We start from the raw sequence: 9,720 nt of genomic DNA on the forward strand, positions 1-9,720 counted from the left end.
AGGCCCAGAGGGTGGAGGCCATTTCTCCAGTCTCACCAGGTAAGAGCTGGGACTCAAACCCGTATCTCTGGTCCTCAGTCCTAGTTTGGGGGTTGCGGGGAGCTGCAGACTCACAGCGCTGCCCCACGGTCATGATCTCTGAGCTCTTGCTGCCTCTGGTCACAACCAAGGCCACCAACACCAGGACAGCGGGAGCTAAGGAGCGTAGAGTGCCCTGGAGACGTGAAAACTCTAAAAGGATGCCTTGTTACTACTGATAGCGATGATAGTATGTAATATGTAAAATCTATCAATTTAGCTGCTAATTTTCCAAATGAGGAAGGAGGAATTTAAGAACCCAGCCAGCTCTGTGGGGAGCAACTGCATTTTTGACAACCCAGATGGAGTCTTTATCCCTGGATGCTCGTGTGCCTCTGGCCCTTGAATTCTTTCTAAGATAGCACATGGGCAATCCAGCCTTTGGGTGGACTCACACCCTTCCAAGGACACCCAGGACACTGGGCAAGGCTTGGGAGAACTGGGAGTAATTGCTTTACATGTTCATAGGCTCCCCAGCTTAGATTTACTGAAATGCCACATCATGCCTGATTGCGGGCAAGCTTCCCCTCCACTTCCACCGATCTTGAGGCCAGACATCCCCGGGTTTGTCAGCTGCGGGATTTGGGGAAAGTCTTTAACCTCTCTGAGCCTCAACATTCCCAACTATAAAATGGGGATAAGAGCACTGCGATGACTGTAGGAGATAATGTATGTTAAAACCTATCACAGTGCCTGGCACATAGCAGGACATCAGTAGGTTCTAATCCCTGTGACATTTTTACAAATGCCCCATGGGCTACATTGTTGGAGGGCCAGCAGTTGGGGCGAAGTATCCTGAGGGGATCTGCCTTCCCTTGAGGGAGTGGTTGGGAGAACAGAATTCACCCTCAGTTATGAGGTGATGGTCAGCAATACAGCCTTCCGACTTCCCAGGCATGTATAATGTTCATTCAAATGATTTCAAGATAGCTCAGCAGTGTGCTTAAATCCTGCATTTACCACATGGGTACCTTCTATAAGTTAATGTACTAAAAGACAATCACATCTGTAGTAATGGAAAATAGCACCCAAAGCTAAAATTGCTATTTATGATATCTGTTAAGGATAACATGATTGTTGTAGGTGGTAGTGTTATTCTAGTCCCAAGCTCTGCTTCCTGCAACCATTTCACCTCCCAGGGCCTTGGTTGTGTATAAAATAACAACTACAGTTACGTCCAGCCTTGAAATAACCTTCAAGGCCTTGCTATCCCCTCCCGCTGGCTTCCTCCTGTCTTGCCTTCTCCACCTAACCATCTCTGACGTTCGCCTGCAAACAGGAAGGTTTAAGTTTGAAAGGCCAAGCCGAAGAGCAGTGGTCTCAAACTTGAGGTGCATCAGAATCCCCTGGGGGGCTGGTTAAAACGCAGTTTGCTCCCCGCCTCCCCCCAAGAGTTCCTGAGTTGGCAGGTCAGGTGGGGTCCTGAATTTTGCATTTCTAACCAGCTGGGGGATGTTGACACTGCAGACACTGCAGGTCGAAGACCTCGCTTTGAGAATTACTGCCTTAGGGCAGTGATTTTGAACCTTAGCTGCACTAGGACACCCTCCCCACCCCTCCCGCCAAGGAATGTAAAAAACCCTTATTCCCAGGCTTCACCCCAGGTGAACTCGGTCGGGATCTCAGAGGGGAGCAGCCCAGAGATCCTGGTTCAGAGGCTAAGATTCCCTCCAGCCGCAGTGCCCACATCCAGAGCCCTGGGTGCTGAGCTGTCCACGGTCACAGCCTGGGGCTGACGGCTATGGCCCAGCAAACCGTTTTTGCACGGGACCAGTTCAAATGTTTCAGTCTTTGCGGGCCTCTGGCCTCCGCTGTATGTCCTTCTTTGTTTTTTGTTTGTTTCAGCCCTTTAAAAAGGTAAAAATCGGGGCTTCCCTGGTGGCGCAGCGGTTGAGAGTTCACCTGCCGATGCAGGGGACGCGGGTTCGTGCCCCGGTCCGGGAAGATCCCACATGCCGCGGAGCGGCTGGGCCCGTGAGCCATGGCCGCTGAGCCTGCGCGTCCAGAGCCTGTGCACCGCAACGGGAGAGGCCACAGCAGTGAGAGGCCCGCGTACCGCAAAAAAAAAAAGGTAAAAATCATCCTCAGCTTGCAGGTCATCCAAAAACAGTTTGCAGAGCCCTGGAGAACAGCCCGTTATGCAATTATTAAATCTAATGATGGAATCAGCAACTCACAATCAGCATTAATCATACAGTAAATTAAAACCAAGGTAGAAGGCAGACCGATTCAAAGGGACTAAATGTACGATGTAAACATGGTTTCTCCCGCTAATCTTTTACTTGTTATCATCGCTGTTTCTTTCTAACCCAGTTTTTCTTTCTACATTAAAAAGGGAGGGGGGGTGGCAGAGGCAGGACAGGAATAAAGATGCAGACGTAGAGAATGGACTTGAGGACACGGGGAGGGGGAAGGGTAAGCTGGGACGAAGGGAGAGAGCTGCATGGACATATAAACACTACCAAATGTAAAATAGCTAGCTAGTGGGAAGCAGCCGCATAGCACAGGGACATCAGCTCGGTGCTTTGTGACCCCCTAGAGGGGTGGGATAGGGAGGGTGGGAGGAGGGAGACGCAAGAGGGAGGGGATATGGGGATATATATGTATGTATAGCTGATTCACTTTGTGATACAGCAGCAACTAACACACCATTGTAAAGCAATGATACTCCAAAAAAGATGTTAAAAAAAAAGGGGGGCGGGTGGGCTTCCTTCCACCCTCCTCCAGCTCACGGTACCAGTACCTGCTTCCTAGAACTTGCTTGGAACTTTCGGTTTCCAGCAACTTAAAAGCCCTCAGCGACGTGCTCAGAGCTGTCTGAAAGTGCAAACTGCCTTCTGAGTATTTCATTCTCTCCCAAGGCTCCTGGTTCTAACTTCCTGTCTCACCCTCTCTGCCCACAGACAGAGGAGTTTCTTTCTTCTGGAATAAAATTCCTGGCTTCCCTAAGCATCTGTGTGTGCAAAACCCACTCCAAACTGTGGAGTCACATGGCACCTGCACGTGGCCCCTTCTCCCCCTCCCCCTACTCTCCAACCCTGAGAGCCCTGGGTCCCTGGTCACTAGGCCACTCCCTCCTCTGTCCCAACCTATCTGCTCAGTTTGGGCATAAAAATAATCGTACCCGGAGCAGCTGGTGAGCGTCTCTAAACGGGCCTCAGAACTCCTAGAGGCTTTGTGCTTTCCAATCTGTTCCAGACCTCAGACGAAATGGACAACACCCACCTCCACTCCTTTCCTTTGTTCTTTTCTTCTGAACCTTTAAAAACCCCTAGAACCTGTTAGTGAATGACCTAAGCTGACTTTTAAAAAATGTAAATGATTTAAAGCAGGAGGGTGGAGGCCTGGAAAGGAAACGGCAGCCTCCAGCATTTTCCCAAGATATAAATCACAAACAGGGATCCGAGAGCACTTACCCAGCCCACTTGTTTAAAGGATTAGTTCTGCCCTAACTGGGCCACCATCCACAACTGTGACCCACAGGAGGGTCCTCGCTGGCTTCCTGGGCCCAAAACAAGTCTAGCCTCACAGGGCCCCGTGCCTGGTTTAATGCTCGGCTGTTTCATCTCAGAATTCTTTTTTTTTTTATTTTTGCGGTACGCGGGCCTCTCCCGTTGCGGAGCACAGGCTCCGGATGCACAGGCCCAGCGGCCATGGCTCACGGGCCCAGCCGCTCCGCGGCACGTGGGATCCTCCCGGACCAGGGCAGAACCCGCATCCCCTGCATCGGCAGGCGGACTCCCAACCACTGTGCCACCAGGGAAGCCCCATCTCAGAATTCTTAATAATTTATCTTTGAACCTGTGTTTTGTAAGTGAAGTCGCATGGGACGGTGGGCATGAATGTGAGCTGGGGAGATACACACAGTGTGAGGCCGCATTTGACCTGGTGTTCCTGATGCCCCAGGAGCACAGAATCCCAGGCCATCCTTGATGCGCGGGGTTCAGAAAGCCTCAGAGAGAGTACAGGTAAGGAGTCACGTCCATGACAGAGCAGCCTGGGAGGCCAGGCTCCCTGCTGGAACCCGAGCTTGATTCAAAGCCGACAGAACGCTGTGCATTCTGAGAAACGCCAACAACCAGGGGCCGTCCTGGGATAGCCTGTCTTTCCCGATTTCTGCTACCTCCTGCATGACTCACCCACGTACACTGAAAATGATGACACAGGAGGAAAGGAAGGACAGCCTTTTCCCTTTCCCTTCTGTCCCTCCTTCGCCGCTAGGCCAAAGGTGGTGTGTGTTGATGGAACGTGTGTGTATCAAGAAGTGAAACAGAAACACCTGAGTTAGTTTCTTGCCCCATGTCTACTGTCCTGATAGGAACAAAATACACATGCGCACACGAGCTGTGAAATAGGGATCGCGTCATTCTGGTGTTTCAGCGGACGAGTGAAATGCACGTCTATTTACACTTAAAACAGGCGGTGCACAACATAAAGGCGAATGTAAAATTCATGCAAGCCATTCAAAACTTTAATTTTTCTTTACGTACAATGTCATTAAAAAGCAAGTAAAAAAACCACATCATGACAAGTCAATAAAGAGGCCACGGAAGAAAGGAAAAAGCTTTGTGTTTCAGTACCGATAGGCACTTTGTCCTGCTTTTTGAGTTAAGGGCGCGGGCGTAGGGATTTCTCTTTCAGGCACAGACTTAGGCATGGCTGAGGAGTGCTTCTGAAATATCCGCCCAGTGGACATTTACTGAACCCCTACCGCTCGCCCAGCTTCGTGCTGGTTGCCAGGAAAAGAAAGTCAATTTCCATCCTCCAGCAGGGGTGAGGTACACCATTCTGAAACCCGGGTATGGGACATTGTTTTCCAAACGTCAGAACCCTCGTACGTGTCTAGTAAAGGGGCTTCTGAGAGGGAAATCTCTTTACGATATTTCATGAAACTTGGGCTTTTACCTGTCAAAAATGCTTCAGAGTTCAGCTACCACTCTACACGGTCAACCAGGATAGGTAATGCTTTTTTATTAAAATTTTGCAATCGGTTCCAGACCTCAGGCAAACCGACACAAACAGCTCACTCCTGTCCTTTGTCTTTTTTCTCTTCTGAGCCTTTGAAACACACTAGAATCTGTTAGTAAATAACATAAGCTGATTCTGAAAAAATGTAAGTGATACAAACCAGAAAGGTGGGCACTGGAGAGTGAATCCCTTTCAGTTTTGTGGCTCTGAATCATTTTTTCAGATGGAGAAACAAATTTTCATTTATGTTGAAATCTGGCTGATAAAAAACTTTCAAAACATGGGGTCCGTGTTTAAAAACAAGAGGAAGAACCCATATGTCAGGACGAGGTGAGAACCACTTTGGGTTACCTCCCCCCGCCAACACACATTACCACTGGAGAGGGTCTGGGTACCCTACTCGTGATCTCAGCAGATCGGGGACCCAGCCGAGCAACTTCCCGTAACGTTTCCTCAACCTCTGTAACATCCTCAAGTCTTGAATTCTTGGTATTTGACAGCAAAGCTCCTTAAGCCTTTCAGAAGGGCCATGTGCATAGCCCCTGAGGAGGGGGGCAGTGAGCACGGATGGCAGAAGTTCTGGAATACAGCCAGCTCCTCTCACAGCCAGGTGGGGAGGGGAATGGCCCAGTTGGAAGGGCACCCAGAGGAGGTAAGGGACGGGGCTGGCCTGGGGTGGGGGGAAGCCTCGGGGACCTGAAGCCAGGCTATGACCTAGAGACCGTCTCCTCCGCTTACAGAGCAGGAAAGGTCACGGAAGGCGCTCAGGAGAAGGCAGAGTCCAGATTCCCGGCTGGACAGCTGACCGCCCGGGCTCTCTGCCCCCTGGCACTTTCCAGACCCTTATCTGAGCTCCAGCTGTGGCCTGGGTGAGACCCCCCCCCACCCCCGCTGCAGTCTGCACTCAGCTGTTCTCGCCTCTCCTCCGGGAGTAAGTTTCATCTCCTTCACAACTGGCTGCTCGGAGGTCAGGGCTGGGTCTTTCTTAGTCTCAGGCCTGTGGCACACAGGGAACGTGAGAATATTGACCCTCCCGAACCCCTCTCCCCCCTCCACCACCTCTATTGGCTCTGCCCTCTGCCTGTGTCCTCTTGGAAGGTTAAAGCTTCTGGACCCGGGAACGCACAAGCGTCAGCCCAGCAGGGACGCGTACAAGAAGCAAGGTCAACGTCAGAGGAATTAGCAGAGGGCTGTGTCCTGCACTCAGTCCCTTCTGTCCACTTCTCCCGTCTCTCTCCTCAACCAGCCACCTAAAACAACCCCACAAACAACTCAACCTCCTTCCCCGTCCTTGGGCGGACTACTGACGCCCAGCCCTTGGGGTTTAGCAAAGGTGGTGATGAACTGTATTCTGTGCCCCAAACCTGGGCACAGCACCGGACAGGGGAGTCACCCCGCCATTCACAAATGAATTTACAAGAAGCGACAAAGGAGGGATGTTTTCCGTGGCTGCTTCAATATAGGGCGTGGCATGCCATCCACCTGGCTCTCCAGGTTCAGGAATCACTCAGAGAGAAGGGCGTCCTCCACTACCAACTACTTCAGAAAAACCAGGCGGAGCAAACTACTGGGGAGAGACACGTGCATCTGGGCAGTCTGCCTGGGACACACCCAAAGGAGGATGATGGCAGACGGGAACCCCGCACAGGCAGCTCACCAGTATCAGCGTGTCTCCTATCCACTCTGTGATGTCCACTGCTTCCTTCTGGTCCAGAACCCCGCACACCCCATGATGCAGAATCCTCTTCACGTTAATCTTGACCCAAAGCTCAGGAAATTAAACCAGTTGCAAAAAAGCAACCATATCATGAATTCCACGGCCAAGCAGTGATGGTTGATGGGATGACAGCTCTGCATGTCTGAACCATAGCCTTTGGTCATCCCCGAAGGCTGAGTGTGCGTTACTCCCCGTCCCAGTACTGTAATTTCAACTTGGAGTTGAAAAGGCCCCATCGTCTTCGGATGCAATGGCTTTCTAGTTTTATTTTAATGGGAGGGCCCTTTCTTCAAAGGAAGTCCTATATGGAAGCCAGCCTCTAACTCACATCAGTCCCGAGCTGGGGTGTGCAGAGCCCAGGGCCCTGCCTGTGGGCCCGCTCCCCCCTCACAAGCTCCCAGGAGCACGATGTGAAAGACGCGCATCCCTCTCCCTTATTGAGTTACTCACTCACTGACAGCTTCTCCGGAGCACCTACTAGGCTCCAGGTGCGGTGAGCCAGCAGGTAACAGGAGGTCCCTCCTCGGCAAAGCTCTCAGCGTGGCTGGATGCAGCTGAGAGCGGTTCAGATGGTGCGGAGAGTGCTAGGAAGGAAACAGATCAGGGCAATGTGACGGAGGCCGGGAGGTGGCCACTTTGGATAGAGGGTCACCTCCTCTCTGAGGACGTGGAATGTGAGCTGAGACCAGAACTATAATCTGGAAAGATGCTGATTTTGACCAACGAGGAAACAGACCCAGAGAGGCCAAGGGACTTTCCCCAGGTCACACAGCGGGTAGGAAGCCGAGCTGCACTGAACCCGGGTTTCCAGGGCTGCTTTACGAAGCAGCTACTACGGGCCAAGAAGCCTTGGTGACAGGTGACATCCAGGGGTGACAAACCACAACCACATCCCGGTGTCTGGGGCTGTGAGGACTCTTGACGCCCTCCCTGCCCTCCTTGGCAGGTACAGCGTTGGTTCTAGAGGATGCCCTGTGACCGGAAGATGGAACCCTGAGGCTGGTGACCAGGGACAGAGAGCTCCCTCCTCTGCCATCTCCCTGGCCTGAACTGTGGCCTGACTGCTTCTGGTGGTGGTGACAAGCAGACAAAAGCCAGCCGGTGGCTGTGAAGGTCCCAGCCCACCTGGAGGAGGGTCTCTGCACAGCTGAGCTGCTCCAGGGCTATGATCTGAAGACCTGCCAAGCCGGCTGTCCTCTTGTGCTGTGGAAGCGTCCACACCAAAGGGGCAGCACCAGGCAGGCCTGCGAATACATCACGCTCCAAGAGATCGAGGCCCGGCACCGGGCAGACACTCCTATCTCTGGAATATTCTAGGGAGCGGTATGAAGACAGCTGCTGCTGCAGCCCAGAGACCTGGCCCCCGAGGCATTCCCCAAAGCCCGATCGGCGCGCCCGTGGGCCTGGCCTTCACCCTTTGTCCCTGGAGCCTCCCCGCTGTCAAAGCACTTTGCTTAGCCAACTTGAGCCTCCAGACACCTCCCGAGGTGGGCAGGACAGCAGTCATTAGTCCCATTTTGCACACGAAGCAACTGAGTCCCAGGGGGACAGGCGCAGGGAACACGCTACTGCCGTGGTGACCCTCCACCAAGTTCTGGTTCAAACCCAGGACTCCAACTCCACCTCTAATCCAGCTGCCCACAGCTAACCACAGACCACCCGCTCCGGCCGAACACCACCCAGGTCTCTCCCACACGGCCACCTACCCTAGGCCCTAGGGTGCACTTGGGGTTTTTCCAGGAGCTCCCTTCTCTCTCCACGCCACCCTGCCCCACAGTGGGTGCCCATGTGCTGAGACGGCCAACGCTCACCCCCGCACCCTCGGCAACTGAGACCCAGCTTGAGATGCCCCTTTCATATTTCCAGCCAAGTCATGTGTGTGAACGTACAGCTGGTGAAAACAATACACCTAGAACCTTCCACACCTCCTGTCCTTCCATACCAAGCCAGCCAGCTGCAGGCACAGGAACAGGGAGGACACGCAGGTGACAGGGGCTGCAGAGCCGGGTTCCCCCAAATGCACAGATGCGCCCATGAAACTTGTGGACCACCCTGGCAGGCAGACGGACCCACCGAGAACGATCCTGTGCCCGCACAGGAGACACGCCAGCTGCCAACACTGGGCAAGGCCTTGCCGGGGGTACGGAACCAAGGGCTGTACCCATTCTAGTTAGGATGGCTCTGGGCCTGTCACCTCGGGCCCGTGCATAAGAGCCACCAGAAGTCCAGGTGGACAAAGAGAATGACGTTTGGAGGAGAGACAGACGCGCACTGAGGTCCCGAGCTCCCTCCCGAGACACTAAGTGCAGACGGGCAGTCTCCGGAGGACGGATGGGAACACGGCAGCCAGCGGTGCGTGCTCGCCCCATCCTGCCCCCATCCTCCCGGGAGTCGGCTGCCCGGGCCCGCCGGGCCGCGCTCGGCCACGCAACTCCCAGCCCCTCCCGCGGGAGTCCCGAGCGGCCGCCGGGCCCCCTCCCGCGCCCCCGCCCGCACTCACCGGTCGCGGGCTCCGCAGCGAAGGCCGCCGGCGCCGGGGCGGGGCTGCAGGGCCAGCGGGTGAGGACCGCAGCCGCGCTCAGCCCCGCGCTCGCTCTGCACTTCCTGCGGCCGCGCCCCGCCTCCTGAGCGCCCACCCCCGGCCCCTCCAATACCCGGGCTCCTTCTCCCGCCGCCCCGCCGGCCGCCCGTCTTTGTTAGGGGTTGGCCTTTCTCCCGTTCAGAGCGCACGAAGCGAATCCAGTCCGAGTCAGGGCAGCTGTGCGGTGGCCCCGGGGTCCCTGCGAGGAGGGGGGATGGATGGATGGATGGATGGGTGGATGGATGGAAGTCGGGCGGCTTGCAGACACCCTACCCGGGCCTCCCGGAGGTCTCCCTGTCCCCCCAGTGGGCCCCTAGTGGGGCGTGAAACCCCTCAGGGTAGTGGGGGAAGCTGGCCGTGGGGGTGTGCGGGGACT

The 9,720-nt window shown here is 54.5% G+C and overlaps 1 protein-coding gene across 8 annotated transcripts in view; it reads right to left on the reverse strand.

Annotated features, from left to right (window-relative positions):
• The window catches only part of TSPAN11 (tetraspanin 11), a 64,243-nt gene extending 54,843 nt beyond the window's left edge, over positions 1–9,400 (reverse strand). For 5 of the 8 annotated variants that reach the window (XM_067695435.1, XM_067695434.1, XM_067695433.1 and 2 more), the window contains exons 1-2: positions 9,264–9,400; positions 7,214–7,347 (exon numbers count right to left, since the gene is read on the reverse strand). The gene's annotated coding sequence lies outside the window, so the exon portion shown is untranslated. The remainder of the gene's footprint in view (positions 1–7,213; positions 7,348–9,263) is intronic. The other 3 variants (XM_067695436.1, XM_067695431.1, XM_067695437.1) reach the window with 2 other exon arrangements.
• Positions 9,401–9,720: the final 320 nt, after the last annotated feature.

The sequence above is a fragment of the Pseudorca crassidens genome, chromosome 11, assembly GCF_039906515.1.
Source record: "Pseudorca crassidens isolate mPseCra1 chromosome 11, mPseCra1.hap1, whole genome shotgun sequence".
NCBI lineage: Eukaryota > Metazoa > Chordata > Mammalia > Artiodactyla > Delphinidae > Pseudorca > Pseudorca crassidens.